This window comes from Brachionichthys hirsutus, chromosome 21, assembly GCF_040956055.1.
Source record: "Brachionichthys hirsutus isolate HB-005 chromosome 21, CSIRO-AGI_Bhir_v1, whole genome shotgun sequence".
Classification (NCBI taxonomy): Eukaryota; Metazoa; Chordata; class Actinopteri; order Lophiiformes; family Brachionichthyidae; genus Brachionichthys; species Brachionichthys hirsutus.
The window spans coordinates 3,596,617-3,621,655 of record NC_090917.1 but is presented as its reverse complement, the minus strand read 5'-3'; the positions used below and the strand labels follow the sequence as shown (position 1 = coordinate 3,621,655).

At 40.6% G+C, this 25,039-nt stretch overlaps 1 protein-coding gene across 1 annotated transcript in view; it reads left to right on the top strand.

Annotated features, from left to right (window-relative positions):
• Positions 1 to 25,039, top strand: part of nrg3b (neuregulin 3b) — a 129,193-nt gene that overhangs the window by 1,222 nt on the left and 102,932 nt on the right. The window lies entirely within an intron of this gene.

The window sequence follows — 25,039 nt, the reverse complement described above, 5'->3', positions numbered from 1 at the left end:
TACCTTTAAAAGCAGGGCTCTATCTAGTAGCATTCATTTAGATTCCTCTGATGGAGTTGGGATGTCTGGGCTTTTATGATGTGTGGTGTGACCAAGCACAACATGCTTGTGCTATATGAAAACAAATAGCAGGAACTGGTGTGGTGTCGAAGTGGGAGAAAGGTTAGTTCTCACCTCTTGTTTAGAGGAATCAGATATTACAGGACCACACATGTCATCTAGATGAGAGGATGCAGGGGGCAGAGTGTCGCAGGTACTGCTTTCACACTGTGGGGAGATGCAGAGGGCGTGCGAGGCTCAGGCTCAGAGGATAAAAGAAATGGACATAGGGATGAAAATAAACCTGCGGTGGGCAGGTGAATGGAAATGAAATGGGAAGCGGAGACAAAGAAGAGAAAGAAACACTTAATAATGAAACAGTTTGAAACGTAAAAGTGTGGCAGAAGAAGAACGAGGAAACAACAAGTATTGTAGAGCAAAAGTAGGAACATTGAGAGTGAGTGGCGAGTTGCAAAATGGTAAATTGTGGGATGAATGCTCGAGGGAGATACAGAATATATAATGCAAGTGAGCTGTGAATTTTGCATATTAAATATAGTGTAAAGAAGGAAGGCTTCCTGATTATTCATGCATGATTTTAACATCACAAGGCTTTTTAATGTTATTTTTTTATTGTGTCTCAAGAGTGTGTGCCAGTCTAATCCTGCATTAAAAAAGGTCTTCTGATTATGTAGCAATTTTGTTGCAACCTGAAATTTAATTTACACCCTGATCTATGTTTAGTTGCATGTTCCCCCCAAGTTTGAAAAGGCTATCAAACAAGTATCATTATGTCATGTCATTAAATGGCACACTTCCTGTTGCAAAGGGGTTTACAGGCCAGTGACGACATGTTAAATATGAAAACTGAAACCTTACTTCCTCCACATTTCCGATACAGCACATATAGTTCCGGTTGAGGGTACGGCATCCTCTCGTTTATCAGTTGTGTGCGCCAATGGCATTGATTCCACGGGCAAACAGTGATAAAGCGATGCAATTTTCTTCATCTTTACTACGGGGCAAAAATATTTTCAACATAGCAGGTTTGGACGGCGATTATTAAAACATTGTGTGCAGCTGTGCAGAAAAGAAGGCATACAAGTAGAATGAGAATTTCGGACGTGATCTTTTTTTATTCACCCGACAATAACGGATCACAGTAATGCCCCTGTAGCCTCATTGTGTGCGCTATGATCTGCTGTTCTGCAATAAATTACATCACAGTGCAAAACAGTGGAAAGCTGCCAAACATGGAATTCCCTTCTGCGATCATCAAGATGCATCTGTTTGTGCTGCATCCCAAAGACGGACATTGTCATCAGTAGTTAGCAGCAATAGCCATCGATGCAGATCGAATTTGCTTGTTGAATTTGCCACATTCGTCTATCCCGCATTCTAAATATCTGCTCAATATCTGCCCTTGTGTAAAACCGAAGCTGTGCATGTGCTAGTTTATGTAAAAGTCAATTTTAAAAGGAATGCATAAACTAGCAGATTATCGATTATGCTTGCATTCTGAGTCTTATTTTTGGGTCAAGTCAATTCAAACAAAATTAAGCCTGTGGATTTACAACTAGAAATGTTGGAGTCAATCCACGGCTTCTTTAAATTCAATATGAGCTATTTTGAGCTGCTATATGATTCTACCTTTTAACTAACATTGACATTATTGTTTTAGGTCAAATATGGGAAAATCCGCTATACTGGCTGCTAATCTTATTGACATAAGCCTTGCGTCTTGCATTCACGTGTTTTGCTAAACATGAACACAGTGTTCATGCGGACAAACATTTTACGAGTCAATGTGGTTTCACCAAAATGCAGCATTTTTAACACGCATCCTACACAGAAAATGTCCAGGCCGATGATGAAATGCTTTGTAAGACACCGCTTCAGGTGCAAATGTCTTGTTCCACAGTCAGCTGATATTTAAGGTTGTTTCCTAATCCAGTTTTAATGTACAGTCTCGCGTTTCAGATCTTTTATAAATAGGAAGTATCGCACATTAGCGGGTCTTTTTCCCTCTGATTTCGGTTGCCATTGCTCTTTCTGTTTGCTTCAATGAATCCTTGTGTCACGGAAGAAAGATGCTCTCTGTCCTTCGGGAATGACGTACTTTACCTACTCTCTTCGTCTTTTTATTTTTCCTTTCCCCTCTTTCCCCATTGTTACTGTCCCCTCTCTGCGTCATTGTATTCCCCCAGCTATTTTTACTCTTCTTTTGTGTGTCTCTATCTCATTTTGTGCGCTATAGTCTCTCATGAGCACGTGGGCTTGTGAACACAAAGACACACATGCATCCCACTCCACTCACTAACTATGAGCCCCATTGGATCAGAAGCAAGGAGAATGCTGCAGCACAATGAATACCTGTTGGGAAACCACGGGAAGCTGCGTTGGGGCCCATTCCAATCTCTTTTTCGTAGGAAGAAATCTTCCTCAGTGAAGTGTGGTTGGGATTCCAGCCACATCTCACGAGCTTGGAGTCCAGACTTGTGAATGGCCGGCCACATTTCAATTTCTCCCATGAGAATTAAAGGTCTGGCGTTTCTCTTCATCTGAATCAATGGCTGTGTCCCCCAGTTGGGGAAACAACCAAGACAGTCATCGCCTTTGATAGGTGGGACTCATTTTGGGAACGTCACCCATGAGAGAGCCAGACGCAGCTATCAGGGCCTCTGTAAATCAACTGACTGAAACAATGGCAATTAAATAAGAACAGCTGTGCACTGAAGGCAAAAATTTAAAAAGCGTAATTTCTGTTCTCCATATGGCTTTAATTTGTCAGCTGGCCCCTTTGTCACTTAAGAATGTGGATATGTTATATTTAGTCCTATATTTTGAAATCACTTTGGGTTTTCCATACTTTTTTAAATGTATTATACAATTTCTATCCCATGACATGATGGAGGTTTGAAAAATCACTTCTGTGTGCACGTTCAAGGCTTCAGGTTGTCCGTTTAATGCCCAATATTTCACGTATTAAGCAGAAGTAACTAATAGATACCTCAGTTAGGGTGATGGGTAGATGAAAAATAAACTACCGCTCAGACAGAAAGCAGCAGTAACAAGAGGCCAACGTCAACATGAATTCTGGAGCAGGAACGAGATTGCACTTTTTAACCTGAATAAGAGCTTAGCATCATAGTTACTGGCAAACCCATGCAGCCATTGTCAGGCGATTTTTATTTTTCAGTCAGGAAAACGCAGGAGAGCGACCGTTCGCTCGGATGTCACACACAAAAAAGACGTGAAATAGAAATATTCTCTGACTTTTTGCTCTGTTTGTTTTTCCTAACTATACACTAAGAATGCACAAACCATTACCGTAGGACCAATGAAGCGTGTAAAAGGGATTAAAAACAAAAAGATAAATCCAGTCTCCCCCCTCTCTCGCTCTCTTCCCAGAGAGACCAGGCTCAGATTTGCCAGGCTGCCTCTGAGACCCCTTTGTCTCTCCTGAGACACGCTCTGCTTGTTAGCTGAGGCTGGCCAAAGCAGGGCTGCCTCCATATACTGTGTGTGTGTGTGTGTGTGTGTGTGTGTGTGTGTGTGCGCACCTGCACGGAATGACAAATGACGTTCTAATTGGAAGGCACGCTCTCAAGTCTCAGCTTCCATCATCCATCAGGGGATCAAAGTTAGGAACTCAAACTGTTTCCTATCCTTATCTTTTGACTTGCGGGTCTACAGTCCTTCACATTTGTTCTGCGCTTCAAGAGTAGCTCGATGGTGCAATGCAATGTTAGTATACCGAGTAATACTTTCAAAGAGCAATACTTTCAAAGAAAGACATGCTTTTCTTTTGTTTTTTTCCTCCAGAGGTAGCGTTGGTGCCAGAGGCTGTCACAGAGAAAATGGCTTTGCTCTTAGGAAATAGCTGTTTGACATGACAGCAATACAGATGTGACTGTCAGCCAATGCTGGCCTCTTTACACGAAAATCTAATTTAAATGACTTTAAAGAAGCTTAATTATTGAAATCGAACAGGGAGTTATTTACGTTTACACAGAGTGCATGTATTAATGTTACACGACTACCCGAAACAAATCATTCATATTAGCAATCCTCGAGGAGGCTTTAGCAAATCTGCCTCCAGACATGCTACAGAATGTGTAACGTTTCTGACACTGCTCCTATGGTTTAACATTTAATTTTGTGCCAAGTAATTTGACACATGGGAGCTCATGACAAAGAGCCTTAATTAATCAGACAAAAGTTGATATTCTACACAGATACGAATGAATGAAGTCGCAGCATTGCGCAGTAATTACCCTGAACACCCAAATTGTCAGAAACACTTGACATCCGCGGGCACCAATTACGAAACAAAACCCATGCGTTTTGAGTGGGGTAAGCTCACGGACAAATTATCATGGAGTGACAGCTCAGTGAATGCTTGAACAATTTGAGAGAATTGATCTCATGCCCTTTCCATTGCTGGTGCCAAGATCTAACCAGTGAACCACAACAAAATCAATATGGAAGAGAGCCCCTAGCAAGGAGAGTTAAAATAAAGAAAGCGGGGGGGGGGGGGGGGGCGAAAGGACAGAAATAGGATGTGTTAGATACAAAATAAAAATAAATTTAGGGCAAATGCTGTCAAAAACTACAAGCGTGTGCTCTAGAAAAAGGATCCGGCTTTGATTTAAAGGCTGATTCTCATCACAGTTGAGTGAATGAGTGTCGCCCATGCATTTCACATATCTGCCACCACCACTGTACCCGCTCTGTTGTTATCACTCATTTTTATGCAGATTTCCCCTCGAGGTATTTTCCATATTGGAATTTTCACTTCCATCCTGTCACCACAATGTATGCATGACGTATCTCATGCAACCCTTAATGGAACGCTCTTTGAATCAGTGCAGGCTTTCTAAGTGTTGTGCCGTTTCATACGTTATACATATATTTTTTGCATAAGATTCAAGATTCAAGATACTTTATTGTCATTATGCGAGCATAATAAAATCGTGAGAAGGCCCACGGCTTAAGGCACACATCATAACAAACTAAATTCTCTCTCTTAATAAACAATATATATACACACAGAGAGAGTGAGAATCACTCTCTCTATAATTCAACTAGAAGGAGAGTCAGGGTTTAGTTAAAAAGAAAAAAAAATCATACCAACAAAAAACAACTTGATGGCCACCTAAACTAGCCTACAGAGGGTCGGGAAATAACCCTCTACCACAAACAAACATAAAGTAAACCTAAAAAAAGGAAAATAGGACCCAATAGAAAAAAAACGACAGAAACAACTGAAAGAGGGACTAGTCTTCATCAGAGACCAGCAGGTGGAAAAGAGAGAAAAGCTGGATGTTCCCTCCATCACTGTCAATCACACCTGAGGATGAGTCATGATGACGTAGGAACCATCTAAGCAGCAGGGGGACAGCATTTAACAAGCGGCAAATGTATTGGTCCTCATAATTGATTCATCTTTGAATTAATTTTTCAAGCGAAATTGGCACGCAATCCCCTGTTCCACCCTCTCAAATGCGCATATTCGATGGCATTAAACTGAATAAATCAAGGATTTCATTGGAAAACGAATTTGCCTTTTCCATCGCCCTCTATTGATCAGGATAAATACGGTAATATGAATTGAATAAAGTATATCATCATTTGCAGCTTTAAGCCATTATGCAATGAGAAGCCAAATGCTGCACTGTCCAGTGTTCATTACACCATTCAGCAGTATGCTACAGATTTGGACACACAAGCGCTGCGACCAAAATGTGCAATTTTCTTACAGTGGTCCGGTCCAGATGCTAAAGTCCTCCACCTCCCTTCACATTTGATCCTGGAGTTTAGCCTGAGAGGAAACACGTCCTCTCAGGTTTTCTAAATGTTCATCCTCCTGCAATTGAATTGGAAGACCACAAGCATGGCTAAAACCCCAAGCTTGATCATTTTCACTTTGAGATTTACCCGAGGGCAGAAAGCAGGGAAAATGTTGGCATGTCAGTTTTTGCTTATTTATTATTATGTTGTCATTATAATATTAAATGATGTCATCGCACACATCCCTCATAGTGTGCTGCTGCTGTGATAGCTGTCTAGTGAAGTCCACTTGAAGCTTTTGAGTGTCATTTGACTCCCCAGCAGCAGCCAGGGCACTCATGGATCAGCCGAGGAGGCTCTTGCCGACTGTAAGTACCGACTGAGGCCATCTTAGGGATTCTTAATGTCACTGTGTGATTTATGTAGACAAAATGTCCACCGGGAGGTGGCAGAGAGAAGGAGGAGAAGCAGGGCGAGCAGGTGGGGGCTGAAATATTAATGTATGGGGAAGAGAAACATGTGGAACGTGTATTGCCGGAAGCGTGAATAATTGATGACGCTCCCCTCTTATAAAGTGCTTGAGACGTCCCATACTGAGTGGGCTAATGGCAGAAACAGAGGATGGGGTTTTACTGCTGGGGAGTTGCCTCCACCACCTGTCTTGCAGGGACGAATGCAGCAGCAGTCACAAGAGACGTTTCATCATATAAGAGCTTCCTGGGAGCAAAATCTTTGAAGCTGTAGATTTACCTTTGAATGATTCCCTTTTCAACAGTTACTCCACTAAGAGAAGTGTAGGTTCTCTTTGCCAGAGGGAAAAGAATGATCTCATTTGAAAGTAAACAGTAACATAATTTTCGGTCTTTGAGTATGAATATGAACCCCTTGCTTTATTTAAATTTAAGCCGAAAGAGTGTAGAGAACAGACTGGTTTTAGTGCTGGTGGGAATGTCTTGCTGTGTGTGTGTGTGTGTGTGTCTGCTGTGGGAGCGATCACTCATTCACTCATTTTAATCACATGCTGTCATGCGTGCTTAGCCACAAGTCTGGTTATTATTAGTATTGGCCGGTTTTCCACAAAGCCAAAGTCATTCATTCACTCATGTGTTCATTCATTCATGGGAAGAAAACACAGTGGAGTGCTGATCAGAGCGCTGAGATATTGTAGTGCATGTGGCCGCGGCAGCGCGAGATGATTACAGGCCATCATATCAGACCTGAGACGGTAAGATCCCAATATTAAATTAGGGACCCTGCGGGGTCTCTGGTCCTTTATCCGTTCGCAAATGAATAACACGGAAAAGTGAAGGATGGGAGCTCCGGGCTGGAGTGGGTTCGGCTATGATTTCGGTGCGACCCGTTGAATCTATTAACAGTACATTTTCTCCAAAAACATGGCTGCGTGTCACGTATGATGCAGGTATGTAGGCATTTTGACTTCTTGCCTTTTCTATTGGATATATGACCCCACATGGAGAGATTACAACCGTCTGAATAAAATCTTTGCAAGTTATTGTAACAACAGAAAAACACTATACGTGCTGTATTTATGGTTATATTCCATATTTAAACGTTGCAGTCTTCTTGATTATGCACGCCACGTGGAACATGGCTGCTCACTTGCCCTGCTTTGCACATAGCATCTGGGATCATGACGAGCCTGCGGGAAAGTGCGGCTTGTGGCGGATGTAGCAGTCGGATTGATTCACCGCAGCCCGTGACCTGCTGCCACCCCTGATGATAGGAAATGTGCCGCGGTGCCCTGGTGATGGAGATGCTTGTTGTTGCAGGCAGAGTTGGACGTGCAGATGGGGGTCACACGTCTCCCTCATCTCCATTCCATCATTATTCATGCTTCCACACGCTACTTAATATCTCCTTTTTCATTCTCATCCTCCTTGTCCTCTATTTTAGGGCAGGCTCTTACCTCTCTCTTTGCTCTCAGTTATCTTCTGTGAGCTTCTTTCTTTCACATCGCCGACAATACCGACCAATGAGAGCTCTTATCTTAAGAGTGTACAGGAAGAGATAAGACTATCGTTCATCATTCCACATAAGCCACTGCCACTGCTTCCCCCTCAAGGAAATCGGGCCAAAGAACCCAGACCAGTCTGTGATTATAATTAATTGTGTTCCACGTTCAGAGAAACCTCCGTTTCAGTTTATTTTGCATTTTAAACTGAACCCTAGAACTACATAGACATGCAGTAACATGCTTAGGCACTCCTCCTTATTTGTACCTTACAGTATACATCTGATTATTTTTAAGAGTTGCATAATGGAAATATGTTTTGAATCCAATTCATAAGTCAAAACATTCAGGGTTTGGGCACCCCCCCCCCAAAAAAAGAAGACACCTTATTTCAAAATTATTTATTCACTCAAGTATTAATTTTTCTTCATTCTTTCTTGAATTAATTTTCTACTTGAAACCTCCTTTCTTAGTTATGACATAGCAAATCATCCATGTACTTTATTCCCACTAAAGGTTTTAAGCATGACTTTGACAATGTCTCAGATAATACCCTGAAAATTAAAAGCATGCCTGTTGAGCCCGGTCCTATCTACTCCATCACATTTACTGATGCCAGCTTGTAGCACCTTTTTAGAACGGCACCACTCTCCGTGTAGATTTGTTATTAATAAAGCATCTAAATAGGTGTTTTGGGTCTTCAGATATTTGTTTTTCCCAGATTATTCAATTTCAGTCCCAGTGTCCCTCATGAAGTTACAGAAGACGGCCTTATTTTCAAAGAGCCCCCCGCCGGTGCCCTGATCATGGCGCTGATGAATAGCAAGAAAGGGAGAGAGATAGCAACAGGGCCATGCAAAGGTCCTCTCTTATTATTTCCATGGAGCCACACACACACACCTCTTGTTTCATGCTGTAATCCATGCATGGTAAGACCTTATGCATGGGGATAATGTCAACACTAGCACGCACACACCCAGAGATGAGACAAAAGCTCATGCCTCGCACTCACTCCAGAGGCTCTTTCATATTCCCCTAATTTGCCATGTTACAATTTACAAGGCTCTGTTGCATGGATGTGATGCATGTGGGTCCTGAGTAACCCAAATGTACAAACACTTGGCTCTGCACAGTTGCCTTTTATCAAAAAATATGGTGGACGGAGATGACATTTATTTCATTTTTGCATCGGGCTGTGCGTTCCTGTTTGAGTAAGCACAATTACAAATGCAGTCAGAGGAACTACATCCGTTAGCATGCACCGCTTCTCCAATGGGATCAGTGGGGAGTAAACATATTTATCCATGCCTGCCAGTATTAAGCATCATTTTAGCCTCATATTTAAGTCTGCCAGGTGTTTTTATTGCTTGTGACACTCATGCATGCTTGATTACTCATTGCAAGTTGACTGAATGGGTAGAAGTGCAGACTAACTGTACAGTGCGTAGCCTGTTGTGCTGCTAAATGTAATGGGTGAGCCGTTGTCAATGACAATTGTGTTAAAGAGCCCGAGAGCCACATTTATTTGTGTTGTGCATGCACGTGTGTGCTATAGGAGTGTTTCATTTCATAGTGAAGACTTCATGTTCAAAGAGATCCAAGAACACTGAATATTCACGGGACCCAAAGAGCATCCATCACATTAACACTCATCAGACAACTTTGTGAATTATATATTGAAAGTCCCCCCGCCCCCCCCCCCCCATCATCCGGGCAAAGACATTTTTCTCTCTGTCTCTGCCCTCCATCTCGTGTGATGCACTAAATCATTGATGGGACATCCAGAACAACAGTGCTCCACCCTATAAAATACCTGTCAGGGATGGCCTTAAAGGAAAAACGGCTGGAGCGAGAGCATCTTTGTCCAAACGCTCAGGTCGCAGCATAAAAACACAGGCTTCTTGAGAGAATGACGGCGCATGAACGACCTCTCCATTTAAAAGTCTTCTCTTGTTAAGTAGTTTCACCAAAAAACCAAACCATGTTGCGTATTTTCCATGATGACCATTAATGGAGTGGAATGAAGGGTTCTCAGCGACAGTGGCATTTTAGGCACTAATATCCACTCCTCTCATAAAAATAAAGTCTTTGATCCCAGCTGGAGTCAGGGATATGATAGAATGTTTTATCACTGTTGTGGGAAAGCTGTTCGCGGGGATGCCTCAGTGTCATTTTCACTCTCTCCCATTCATATGAAGTTAAGCTTTAAATCCTCAGCTGGGTACCCAGAGTGAGTATTTTGCATGTTGTTAGTACTAAACCGCCTGTTCTACAAAAATGACCTTGCTTCCTCCGTATCTGCAGCGGGATTGTGTGTCTGTTCTGGCTGGGAGGTGGTTGGGCTAGGCAGGTTAGTGTGGAGGAGGCTGGAGCTGCTCCCAGAGACAGTCACATCGCAGAGAATAATGAAGGTTACCGGTAAGCTGAACTCACTTGCAATCAGGTGGTGGAAAGACGCCAGGGTCAATGTGTGCGATCAATATAAAGGAATAAGTTGAGACAGACAGCGGTGAGGGTAAACAGAGTAGTTTCATCAAGGCTGGAACAGATTATAAAAAATAAAAAAAATCCCAAGATATAATTCATGGCCTCCTTCTAGTGTGTTCTCTTACACAACATCATGATATGTGTACTTAAGTTGCAGCAGAAGCCTGTGGGTTTTATGCATAACAATTCGTCTTAAGAGCATTTCCCTTCGGTTTAACTTACCAGTGTACAGTATTATAGTATGTAATAATAAGCAAGCTGGTGCTTTTTCATTGGGTCACATCTAGTTTAAGTTCCATTAAACACTGGGTATAAGTCAGAAAATAGGCCCGCACTTGTTCTTTGGTAATCCACAACAGCTGGTGTGTGTGTACATGTGGATAAATGCAGGAGACGTAGAGGGGAGATAGCAAAGCCAGATGGGTCCAGCTGTGGATCTGGTGGCCTAGATAAAGGCTCGATGGGTGCCACCACCTTCATTAGGTGCCAGCAGTACATTTGGAGGAGGTGCTAAAAGCTTCCAGCCTTTGATGGGCCTAAACATGCAGCAGAGAGAGCGTTCATTAGGAACTGATTTTTTTTTATGAAGTCTATAGTGGAGAATGTAAAATCTTTTATCCCCTCACTGAGGCCATTAGAGGCTGAAATTACTATTATGACGTGATATATACCGAACGGGAAACTGTATTTACCTCTTTGACAAAGACAAAAGTTGACTTGTGTTTAATTTTCAACAATTATTTTTCAGCGCTGATCCTTTTTTATTTTGTGTGTGTGTGAAAATAAAAATGTGTGAGGTCAAAAAGATTATATATGCTATTCAATTTGCAGCAAGTAACGGAGTCGCAGATTTTTTAAAACATTTCGTATTATTGATTGATTTGTTGATTTTTGTTACATTTTATTAATTTTTGTTTTTTACAAAAGGTGAAATAGAAATGGCCATGACAGACTCACACAGCCAGAGGTGAAAATAATAGCTTGAAACTCAGTTCGGTTTTTATTTTCACAGTCACAGAGGAGAGAAAATCAGAAATAAGAATGTTGCTTTTTGTACACATTTTCTTCCTCAACACAAACTGAAATAATTACTTGATTATTAGAATATTTTTTTTGCATGTCAGTTCTAAATAACCAACTGATCACACACAATCTTACATTTCAGTGGGTGGAAACAGCAAACTTTTATTATATCAAAATGATGTGCTGGCCGACAAATTGATTTATCCACTAATAGCTTCTCGCACTGGTAAGAAAAAAAGAAGTGTGAAGTAAAATGGAGAGATTTTAAATGTGACCACTAGTTGCAGCCCATTTCAGAAAGCCACAGCACACAGCCCACTCCCACTCAAACACTTAAATGGCCATTATGAGAGGAGAGGTTGGGAGCTGCCCTGCAGATTAAGAGGAGGTGAGGGAGTCTCTGTCCTTTTTCCAGGGAACTCGAGGACAGCGAGAGCCTTCACTGGCACCCTGGGGAGCGGAAAGACAGATTAATGCAGGGGCTTTAATATTTCAGATGAAAACATATTACAGCTCTCCTGCTCTTTCTTCTCTTCCTCTCTTTCTTTCTCCCTCTTTCTTTCTAGCTCAGATGAGTGGGCTTGAACTTTTTTTTTCTCCTGCTCTCGCTCCTTATGTCTTCCTTTGGCTCAAAGCATGAATGTGTTTTCCTGAGGGGAAGATTACCGCGTCTAAAAAACCCCTGTCTACTCGTTGGGACAGGAAACGATACCTTAGTAAGAGACATAACTAAATAAATGGTGGCGTGCATGTTTTCGTGCGTGTGGGGATAATGCATGTTTCTGGTGGTCTGTCTGTCTGTCTGTCTTCACATTAATCTTTTGACCTTGCAGCTGACTTTCTTTGTCTATCTCTGGTATTATGTTATATCCATGTCTCATTTTGGAGGGGATGTAATACAGGTCTGTTCGCTTATGACACCACGACCACCAAAGCTTCATCGGTCAAACGGTCGCTGTTTTTAAGCATTAATAATAAAACATATTATCATGCTTGGTACTTGTTATCCAGTTGGTTTAAAGTCTGCTGCTATTATGAATGCAGATCTGCTGTTTCTTAAAATGTGGTAGGCTTGAATCCATTCTGGACTCCGGTAGAGTATGTGGGAGCAGCGTGACTCACCATTCTGTTTCAAGTACCATCTCCATGTTGTTCCATTTAACACCCATCTATTACCCTGCTACATGTGCAGGTTAGGGTAACCCTGATAATGGGGCAACCCAGAGCAGCTTAACACAAGAAACACATGGTATTATATACACGAGGTCAGATCCTGGGTGTCCTTCTGACCCGACAGCCCTCCAAAGGAAGGTATTTGTTTCTGAACAGCAGCTCGTGCTGACAGGTACATTCTGTGTGTTTTTTTTTTTTAAATACATTTTATTATTTAGAAAAAAAAAATCTGATTGTCATTGTGTTTGGTTTATATTAAGTGTCATTTTTCATCTATCTCCGCTCTCAGTGCCCGGGGGGGGGGCTGTTCGTTACAGATTGATGTTCTCCTCCTCCCTCCTCTTCGCTTCCAGAGCTGCAACTGTCACACGCACACACAAAAGGACACGCACACTCTCATACGCATGCTTACAAAAATGTTTTCTCTTTCTTTGCTTCAATCTTTCAACCCCGAACCACACTCATACACACCTCTCCAATTCATCTCTCCCTGAGGCCTCCTGCCTTTCTCCAAGCCAAATAGTGTGCTAATGACACATGGCCTCTCTCTCCCTCTTTCCTTCCACCGTGTCACTGGTCTTATTTTTTTATGCCGAAGCAGAACTACCGGTATGTTATTTTGTCTAAATCCATTAAGACAAATACCTGCACTAAATCCTGTTAAACCTGAAGACGGTTACTTTATTAACATTAGTAGACTTTATATTGACCTTATGCTATAAAAAACGATGGTTGCCGTAAATGGAAAAGCAAGCATTTTGTGGTTTTTACGGCAATGTTCCATGACTTATTACTGAGGGATTCAATCTTGTGGTTAGTTGGTTTTGTTCCACCACAAACAAACTGTAAATGGATTTATTGGGAAGAAACCACCCTTTGTTGTTGATTTTGACCTGCATTGTTTTGTCCCAAATCCAAGTGGATTGCCAAATTCACATATGACCAGATGAGCCAATTTTTGCAGGGAAAGGCTCCCAAATTTGAAACAATACTTCCAAACGAGCCAGGTGTGGAAAATACACTCGGAGATTTTGCAAGAAATGTCAAAAAACAAAATATGATGTCACAAGCCTTCCAATTAAAGGGACACAATCAGTCTCGTTTGTGGTTGCACAAAGCCTTTCTGTAAATGCCTTCAGAAACTGGTCCAAATAAAAGATTATCAGTTAATAGGTTATTTGAAGCAATAAATGTTCTTGGGCTGAAGTTACTGAAATTATATTTTTAGGATCTTCTAAAGAAATAACCATGCTTATAAATGTTTTTTTTCCACTCTTATGCTCCTGTTACATCTTTATCTCCTCCCTCGCTGTTGTACTCTTGTTTTTGTAGTACTTTGCTAGAGACACTGCCACCTGTAATACTCCTGTCCTTTCTGCTCTACATACCTTTTTTATTTTTAAGGATAAACCTGTTCTTTGTGGTGAAGGAGCAGTCAGTCCATTGTTCAATGCTGCAACAGAGGCAGGTAAAACACCTTGAGACAGCTCTTCAAGTCAACAAGAGACAGTAGAAGACAGGGGGACAGGGACATGATGCTGAGAGGCAGAGGCACAACCAAAAGCAGCTGGCTGGGAAGGGAGGCTGGCGTGTAAAGCCAGGAATGGAAGGAAATACAAGGCCAGCGAGATGGAGGACTAAATTGGGAAAGGAACAAAGAAAGTATCTGTCTCAGTTACACTGTTTCACATGGTGGAGCTCCTCTTTAAAAGGCCAATTACTCTGTAATAGTCCTAGACTGACTAGGTGATTTCTCACACTGCTGAGTGGAATAGCAGCGTAGAAGTGGAGTCAGTCCAGTGGAGAGATCTAATCGTCTTTCGGGAGTCGAGGGACACATACATGTGCGTGAATGTGTGTGTGCATACATCCATGAGTGCATGAACACTTTGTCTGTTTAATTTTTCTTTTTCATTATTGAATGTGACCTTCGCACACTGCGAGCATCCCTCACTACAAGGGTAGTGTTGTGTGCATGCGCATTTGTGTATGTGTGTGCATGCTGCAGGGTTGCATTACACCATATTTATTGTGTATATATTTCTGATTCAGGTCAGTCCACCACATTTAGGAGACCATACCAGAGGCGAGACTAAATTCACTTTCAGACCAAATTGAACTGGGATTCTTTTAGTCGGATCTGTTTGAGCTGTGTTAAATTGATTTAATAGAAAATGAATTCAATTTGAAGAAAAAAAAAAGAACTTGAAAATATTAATGGACAGCCATGATAAATGATGGCTCGCTGCCAACATTTTCCTGCTGAATCTTGCCTCTAACCACATTCTATTTTTTTCTGTGCCTTTTAATTATTTTTGAGCATCATTTTCTTTTCCTGCTCCCGGTCATATCCAACATGTGGGCTTACATGGTATTCCATACTAATTAGTTGCTTGTAATTTCAGTGATGTAGGGATTTCATCTTGTGTTCGTGTTGTACTCGTGAGAGATTGGATTTAAAAAAAAAAAAGGTATGCCTTAAATATAAATGGCCAAGTGGGAGGATTTGAGGTGTTGTGTCACTCGGTAGCCAATCCTGAAAATGAAAAGATTATTTTTAAGATGATGCTCTGTCAACTGACTTAACTATGGATTGCATCACCAACTATAATCCAATTATAGTCGTCACATATAACTCGGTGTGGGATCATTAGAAATGAATCTGGAAAAGCAGCAGCTTAGAGACTTTGCCAAAAAAATAAAAATATGGTTACTGGTCTGCTGTGATGTTAGGAAAATTGTAATAGATATGAGCAGCAAAGACATTTTTGAAACGGCACAGCAGGTTTGTATTTGTTATTAATGTATGACTGAGATACATTTTTAGATGCTATTCTGTTTTGGGAATTTCACTTTTCTATAAAAGGGAAAAAAACAAGTAGTTTGAGAAAACAAGGGAAATGCGAATTAGCAGATGATCAGAGTTGTTGTATAATATATATGTTTGACTCTTTTAAGTTTGCTTCATCACTAAAATCTCTAAATTAATGCAAGATAGATTACTAGTGTGCTACCATACTGTCATTTATAGTGGTTCCTCTATAATCAGTTTTATGTTTGATGTTCTTTTGTACTTTGAAAATGTATACACAACACTCAATATCCAGCTTACATTCATTTGGTTATAGTTTTCTGGCGTACACAGTAAAAAAAAGAAGAAAAAAAAAGTAAATCATTCATTATTCATTCTTTGACACAGGCTGCCTTCCTCTCAGAACAAAAGAAACCTGCTTGTGATGGGACATAAGCAAACACTCTTTAGAAGTAGAATGATGGGATGCAACATGAAACAGCTAATCAGGAAAGTGCAATGAAACCTAACCTGTGTTCTTTTGAGTCAAGTGAGAAATCTGTCACTCAAGTCTATGCAATTTGGAATCAAAAAGAGGAGCCTCTCATGTTTTAAGCATCTCAAAGCCTGGTGAGCATTGGAACTGTCGGATCTGATCTAATTTGATGCTTTCTGAAAAATAAACTAGTGCATGCTCAAAGCATGGGACACAGAATTCCCCGACCTCCTAGACTCGGTCCTACTCTGTGGTTGCCTTTCAAAGCCAATTTACCACAAGCTAATGGTGGCGTATGAATGTTTAAACGCGTATGGATGTGATCAAAGATTTTCAGATATGCGTGACTGCAGCCTCTCCTCTCCTGTGGCCTCTGCTGGACTCGACTAAAGATCCTTGAATGAAGTCATGCTGAAGGGACCAGATGACACTACTATTAGTACGATGTGTGTATGTGTGTGTGTTTACAAGGGGAGGTGGAGGATAAGCTGTTTTCATTCCCAACAATCTGCCAATGTTCTGATTTAAACGGTGGGCCGGCTTCTCGTCCAAGATTGAGACGTGTTGCCAAATTAGCCTCGTCCAAAAACGTGCAGGCATCTGAAAATATAGTGTTATACATCAAGTTGTTTTTTTTAATCACACTGGTTTTTTTTTTCATTGATTAGGCTTATTGTGCTTGCCCATGACCTTGTACGCTCACTGAACACATGTATGTTGTCCACACTGCGAACGAGCCTGAGATGTTGCAGTTTATTGATGAGGTGATTTGCCACCTTTTGCTTATTTGAGAGGTGGGCTTTTTGACTTATGAGTTTTTAATACCAAGGAATGACAAGAAAAACACAGCAGCTTGAGCAAAATGGAAAGGTTTAGGATTGTTTAAAATTATTATTCTTTCAGAAACCAATGTGCCGTAATTTGAAATTAAATCTTAAATGTTTTTGTTGGAGAATTTTTAATCATATCATGACATATAAATCGAGGTTTTCGCCTTCCAGACTGATAAATCTGACCGTTAATAGCTTATTACTGAGATGTAAATTGGTCTCTGTCTGTATTGCATTTTATAACTGAGGAGAAGTGTTTGTAACATTCAAAATTACATAGAGAAAAAAGCCAATTTTCAGCTTTGTCACAGTTGCATCGCTGTTTTTCTAAAGTTGGATCGCTAAACCTATTTTATTTGCAATATTTATCTGACCGTTATCATCACTCATTCTTTATGGAATTAAATATATGGAAAAATATTTTTTACTTCTTACTATTGAGACCATTAATTCTGATAGTATTTATTTTTTTTATAATTATGATGTGCAGCCGCACATTATGCACGGAAACAGACAAGCAGAAAAGCAGAAAAAAAAACTTAACACCTAGATGAATTTTTATTCTGCTGTCATAACTTGTCAGAATCAGAAGTGGTTTATTGCCATTGTCAGTGGGGGTTCACAGACTAGGAACGTTTCTCGGTGAAGTCGTGCTACATCTAACATTAATGACAAAATACAAAGACCATACAAGTACAGACATTTTGTGTAGCGAATGCAAGGGCAGTGGCATTAAAGTAGAAAATGCATTGCATCTCTTTTTTCTTTTTTATCAGGTCAATAATATTCCAATTTCTCGCAGTGCATGCGAAACGAGTGATGTCGATCAGAGCAGTGAGTCAGGGCAACCCTGTCTGGAGGCTTTAAATTGAAGATTTTTTTTGCCGGAGCATTACAAACAAAGACGAGTTCCGCGACGACGATATTCCAGGAGTAGATTCACCCACTATAATTGGGCCTGTTCTGAGTTAGTTTACCGATAAATCAGTCAGGGGATGCCGCATGCACCTGGGCCAACCATCTGGGGAACACCCTGATGACTCTCTAACAAGACTGCAAGACAAACTGATGGGCTAGCAAAGGAACAAGATGCCTTCACACGGCTGTAGGTTATTTTGCAACATACACAGTTGATTCTGTAATGCAGTATATATGATGGGCAGGACTATAATTATCTCTGGGCATCCTCATTGGCCCAACACAACGACACTGGACTACAGACTTTGTATGTGGACATCCACATTAGCTCCATTCATCGGTGCATTTGGAGATAATTCCGTAATGATGTAGAGTGGCAGCCATTAGGGTTGTGGTGTGGTGATGGCAGTAGACGATCTATTGCAGCAGGTGCTCACAGGGGTTACGAGCCCATTCAGGCCTCATCATTACAGAACAGTTAAGAATTGAAAAAGGGTTTCGCTTAAATCTGAATGCGAGGCAATTTAGCACATTTGTGCTTCATGTGTTATTGGTTGCAGTATTTCATTCTCTTAATTCCAAAGCTGCTGTTGACGAGTTCTGTTACGAATAACAAGCAAATGTTTTTCCCTTCACTAGGACAAATGGAATGGGAGCCAGGAGAACCGATACGCTTGTGTTTAAAGCACGCTAAGTGAGGTTAATAGTTGAATTTTGTTTAAGTCCATCTTGCACCTTTGAACATTCTTTTTTTTATGCCTGTTTTCCAATCACGAGGATCCTTGATGTGTTTGTATGATATGATGTTATAACTTGGAAAACGCGTCAATCAGCTTTAGGACACTCTGAAGCAAAAAATTCAAAATATCTGGTTGAGTAAACAGTTAGTCGTGTGTGTGTGTGTGTGTGTGTGCATGTGTGATACACATTCACAACCAGTCTCACAGACAAGTCGGCCCATCAACCTAACACTGTCTTCACACATTCATGACTGCATGGTCAAGGACGTCTTGTGGTCGTGTTCAGTGGCTTGTATTTTTAAAAACCTATTGTATTGACTGCCCTGCTTATTTACCAATGTGATACTGCTGACTCCTCACTCCACTGAACCATCCATTAGGGTCTGTAAAAGCCCAACAACTGCTTTAGTTTGTAATTTTGTTTCCAGTAAGACAATATGTAGCAAAATGCATTTCCAGCAATTGGATTGCAAAACAACGCTTAATAATAATGCTTTGAATTTGACGGTCCACTAAAGTTATGTTCAATAAAAGATGGTTATATTCCTCTATTTGCTATCTTTTCTGCTATCTTCATGGTATGCCAGTGGGATATCTGTGCTTTCTTACATTTAAGCCCTAAACAACTGGATACTCCTGCAAATGTGCTTGTTAGGCAAAATCTACATACCACACACCCCTCAAAATGTAGCTACTTTTATATTCAGAATAAAAAAAAAAACTGGAACTGGAAACAAAGGAAAGCAAGTTTGTATTTCCTCACTCAACGTGAAACCTCTCCAACGAAGGGATATCACTGTATTTAGTTAATATTTGTCCGAAAATCAAATATCAACTTGAAGATATGGGGTGTAAATTAAACAGTGGCTCAATTAGATTGCTTTAAACAGTCATGAATTGCATTTCCACCATCTGCATCTGTATTATTTTTGGAAATCCGGAGCGGCAGTAACACCTACCTAAGTACTACATTTGTAGTAAAGGTGACAATAATCAGCCAGATTGCATAGCTTGAAGACAAAAAAAAAAACACGCTAATGGTTGTTACACCATAAATACTGCATATAGGAAGTGGTATTTCCTAGGCAATAGTGATCCATGAATCTATTTTTCAAATAAAAGCTGGAGGAAATGAATATTAGCCTCTCATAGGTAAATAAATAATACGCCTCAGTGGGCCTAATTAAAGGAGTGCTGTTGGTCGTCCCATTATTCTAGAGACCTGTGGTCAAGAATATTTTCTGTGGGTTTATTGGCTTTCTAATCGTGTTTCAAAGTAGATCTTTTTCAAATGGCCATACTTTGCTGCAATAATTTGCCTGACTGCCTGTAAGTTCCTCAATTTCCTAAACTATTTAAACTTAAAGTCTTTAATAATTCCAGAAATGTCACAATCACGACGATCAACCACAAACACAAAAAAATAAGTGTATCTCATATGTTGAATATGCACCGCCCACTGCTATTTTTCTTTTTGAAATGTAAAACTAAAAGCAAAGACTTAATGTTTGCTGACATTTTATATAACTTTCTGACTCTCAGCCTCGTAATTGTACATCTTCTGTCATGATTAACAGCTTTAGTTTCCATGTCTACTGCCACGAATAGAAACAGTTGGATTTATTCTCACCTCCAATGCAGATACAAGCGCTCCAGCAGCCTGAGGTTCATGATGGGCTTCAGAACAACACGTTCTTATCATTTCTGCCTCTCTTCAAACGTTCTGGCTCGAACCCGGAGATAAATTGCTGCTGTCGTCATGGACACTTTCTGGGTGGTTAAGATCGCTTCGGCTCTTGAGCCAGTGTCAATATCTTTGCTCTTATTAACACAGAGATGTTAGAAATGATCAATGCACTTCTGTCATGCAGTCGTAGCTTTCTCAATTATAACTAGTTATCATTTCAATAATTACAGTTGCCTTTGCAGTGGTAATTGTTCCTCTGTCACTGTCCATTTGTCTCCATTTCTTAATATTGGAATATAGGCAGAGCACTAAATGAAAGCCATGTTTAAATGACATACTCCAAAGCACATTCATATCAGTTTCCCTTAATGAAAACAAGAAGAGTACAAGTCAAGTTTGAGGAATATTTGTCACATATATCACAGTGCAGTGCAGTATTATACAGTCAGGATATTGTGTAGCTGTATTGAGAGGGAATCATGCTCTGCACAGTCATCCTGAAAGACATTTGTCAAAAAGATGTTGCGTGCTCCTGGGAAAATAAAGCTGCACATCTAATCTTGGAAAGGCGGGGGGGGTCTTTTCAAATCACAGCTATTGAAAACGCTTGAATGTGTGCTTGTATTTGCATTTTTTTTCTCGATTATTTGGTGACTTGGAGAGCTGAGTTGACTCGTTGAAGTTTTGGGTAAAACATGTGAAGGATTATTCTATCTTCAGTTTGTAAGAGTGTTTTTAATACGTTAGCATGAGGAATGATGGTGCTGATGGAACTCCTCCAAACAAGCATTTTTGTAAACTGCACCTGCAGCTAAAGACATTGTGAACTAATGCATGAAGAAAGAAATCTGCTTCGACTGTTCCTCCTCCTTTAAAGTCAGCCCTTAACTTGACTTTTAGCTCCTGGAAGCCTTTCATAGGATCTGGGAAAAATAGAAACATAAGCCATCTATTTTGCTGCTATGTCGTGTTTTAGAATTTATTGTTTCACTCTTCTACTAATTTTTCCTTTTAGTAATGATTGTGTAGTGTGGCATATTTAAACCATTCAACTTTCCAATTTAATGCATTGAGTTTCATCCATTAAAGCATTTTGAATGGCAGGCACATGGTTCGATAGTTGCTACATAAATGATATATGAATAATGATTAACCCACGATTGATCGTTTTTATTTTATTTTATGAGAACTGGCATTTCAAGATGAACTGATATACCTCTTTCAAAGGCTCCAGCCACGTGGCCAGGTTCACACGCTCAATATCCCACAAAAACGATCTGCATTGCATTTTGAGTTTATGCATGTGGGACATTCATGCATTCGTAGTTTGGTGCTGAATGGCAATCCCGCTGCTAACACCGCGCCTTTGATGTGCACACGCTCGCGTCTACATTGGGGAACTGGGTATGTTGAACTTGCTTCTTAGTAAAAGCCATAAAACTTATTGCCTAGAATACACGACTAGCAATGCCATGACTGGAGCCACCAGCTGTGAGCTGGCCAGCTTGGCTAAAAAAAAAAAGCGCTCATCATTAGACGGTATTCGTTGAATGTTTTACTAATTACTGGCAATCAGATAGACTTTCGCTTAGATCTATCTCACCACCTCATTAATTGCATTCACAGAATCCCTTGTGTAATCTAATCCTAGATAATTACATCCCTTGAATACAAACCAGCAGGAATCCACAGGAGAAAGAGCAGCCACTTCTAACCCATCCCCGGAAAACAGCTTTGTGTTTCCCAAATATATCGGTGCTGCTGTGATGCATATGAAGAACAGTTGCCAGCGCCAATGCAACATCGCTCGAAGCCATTGAGCTCTCGATTCACCTTCATCAATTAGCCACATTAGCCATGTCTGATTGCTCTACTGAGAGAGGCACTCGTAACGCAGTGTTTGCTCTCATTCACAGGTTGGCAGCCCTCATGCATTTTTGTCCTCTGCAAACGTAAAAACAAATAAGTGCACAGGATTTGTCAAAGATCACGGAGTGCAATAAGTTGGCAGGAACGCACGACTTCTTACCTGACCATTTCTTTCTTTACACCAGCAACAACTTGACCTTTCGCAAGTCGATAATGTTCTGCTCAGAGGGAGGCTGAAAGTGATCAGATTCAGACACACCATTCCTGCAGGCAAGGTCTTAATCACCTCGTGGCCTTTTACTCCTGAGAGGTTGTCAACGCCGCGTATTTTTCCACTTGACCGTTTGACCTAACAAAAAGCCATAGCTTTGCATTTTAATGATTAGAATTCAGGTTTGAATTCAGCGACAGATTTATATTAGGCCTCAATGAGCTCTCACCCATGCCGTATCATCTCTCAACCTGTTTTCTGATCTCAGAACTTGCTTTTGCATCACTAAAGTGATGCATGGGCTGCTGTTGCACTGACTTATATGTTTCTCATTCACATTATTGGCACTTTCTTATTCCGTCGGTCATTTCTGCGACAAATGAAACAAGGATGTGAAATATTGCTACTTTTTGGCATCTAAATTGCGCAATAACGCTGTTGATGTACAATAAACGGAGTGACTGAAGTCAGTCATATCATGCTTGTGGATTCCACCTTGTGCAAATAGCGATTACATCCTCTGGTCAACCAATAGTACTTTTTACAGGCATGCTGCACAGCGAAAGTTAAAATGTGATGACTTTAGCTTCCAATCACATCAGTTATAATGAGTTTAAATAATGGTGCAGGTTTCATTAAAAAACACTAACAATTACAGTGATGTGCAGATTTCTTCCCTACATTTTAGACTTGATTGATTTTTAACATGGAGGATGCTCCACAGAGAAAGGAGTGATGTAACAATGTACAGAAAAAACAAACAAACATTGGAGTGGGAAATGATCTCAAAATTTGAAGTGTTCCGGCTTGACGTTGATTGATTAGGTTTTGTAGCGCCGATACTGACGATAGATCGATGGCAGGCGTCTCGGAAAGTAACACAAATGGAAAATGAAATCCAATTCTCAACGACATGAATGGGATAATTGAAGTTTATAGCTTGCTTGGTTTGCAAAAGATTTACAGGTGCTGGAAATGTTCTTTAAAGATTCCAGTCAGAGGAGGTTGTTAATTAAGAGAAGATTGGGAGGGTGGAGAAGCCTTTTTATAACTCATTTATTATTCTTATTAAAGCATTGGATACTTTCTTACACGCCTGTGTTCGTATTGTCGGTCTTTAACCAGCCTTTCACGCTGTTTTGTCATCCAATCAGAATCCGAACAAACAAACACAATTGCACAGGCGACAACGGTCGAGGTTCTATCTGACATCCTCTGGGCAGCTTGATTCTCCTTCTCTTTCCTCCACTCTTCTAAACTGCATTTAGGTGATTGGAAAGTTGTCAGATAATGGTGGATTATTATGGATTCCCAGCCGGAGAATGAGGCCTGAGGAGATGAGGAAGCAAATGGAGCTCAAAGCGGAGGCAAAGGCAGTCATGGATGCCATCCATTTCATCTGATGTTAAATGTCATCTTCACACCTGCACACACACACCTGTGATATCTATTTAAAAGGTGCCGCAAACCGTTGGTGAATGTATATGGACATTTTAACTCATTGTGTGTGTGTCTGGGTGTGTGTTTTTTTTTGTATGAGATTGAAGATACTCAACTTTTTTCATCAATAATGTGTTTTGGCCATCAGGTCTTACTCTTATAATGTTTGTCGAGAAACATTTTTCACTCCATTTTTGCTTCATGAAAGTAACACTGTGATGGATGCATTCCATTTAGTTTTACAGCACTATGTCTCTGTTACTCTTAATGCTGACTCACTGGTATGAAATATAGCAGCACTTAAACCGAATCCCTAATGGTGGTAGTAACACTTGGGGTGACCTGTTTGTGACTTTGTGTGTGTGTGTGTGTGTGTGTGTGTGTGTGTGTGTTTTCCTGTTCTTGCACAGGAGGCTGTCAAAGTGGTGATGGCGGTGTGTGAGGAGGATGAGCCAATGCTGAATCCATTTGTATTTGCTAAATAAGAGGGCTGAAAATGTCAGCTCTCTCTTGGCCTCTCCTCCGAGCTAGAGGGTGTTTTTGTTTTGTTTTGTTATTGGTTGTGTTCTGGGTTCTATTAGGCTACATTCACATTATCATTCACATTTATTTGCCTAAATGTGGCAATATTTTTTTTCTCTGAGGTCTGCAAAATGTGGATTTAGCAAATCACATTTGACTCGCTTTTTCCTCTGACAGTGGATTCATATTCGATTTGTGGCAGGAGAGCAGTCAGAGAGGAATACATTTTGCATGTATGCGTGTTCTGAGCGCTGTCATCATAAACCAGGAGAACCTCACAATAGAACAGCAACAATCCAGCTGAAATGTTTGCCGTCTCCCAATGTGATGCATATATTTGTATATCGTGAGTCGTCTAACAAATATAACCTTTTTTTTTTGCCGTGTGTGATTTACATGACTCATGCACAAATGCAGCAATGTGCATATCCCTGTCCTTCCAGAGGACAGATACATGCATGCTCACATGAGAGCAAGATACAGGTCACTTTTAATTATGAATCCAAAGGATAACTGAATGTAGCCTGAGGTACGCTTTATATCATAGATGAATAAAATATTGCATGGTTTTAGAAACCTGGTTATTTAATTCCAGTGCATTCTGGATGAATAAATCATCTGCACTGCAAAAACGAAGCATGACATGCATGTGTTCATGCTGTATAAGCTTCTTCTTGCTAAGCCAAGACCTGATCGCTCACACTGTACAGCCACCATAGATAAAGCAGCCCATTGTTTTTAATACTGCATCATGCATTGGAAAGACAGTGATTAGAATAGCCTGTCCCACCTAATGGGCAGCGATTTACAATTAAATCCTCTTCTTTCTTTTTAGGGGGGAGGAATCAAGTCAAGGTGGAATTTTAAAACAAAATCAAAAGTTAGTGTCACTCCCCTAAAGCAATTACATCTTATTAAAAATGCAACGGTATCATCACAGTGAACTCTTTTCAACCACAGTGACATCTGAGCAAACACAGAAGTGTTAGCTAGCAGAAAGAAAGGGATTTGTTTCGAGAGCCATGCCCCCCCCCCCCCCTCCCTCACA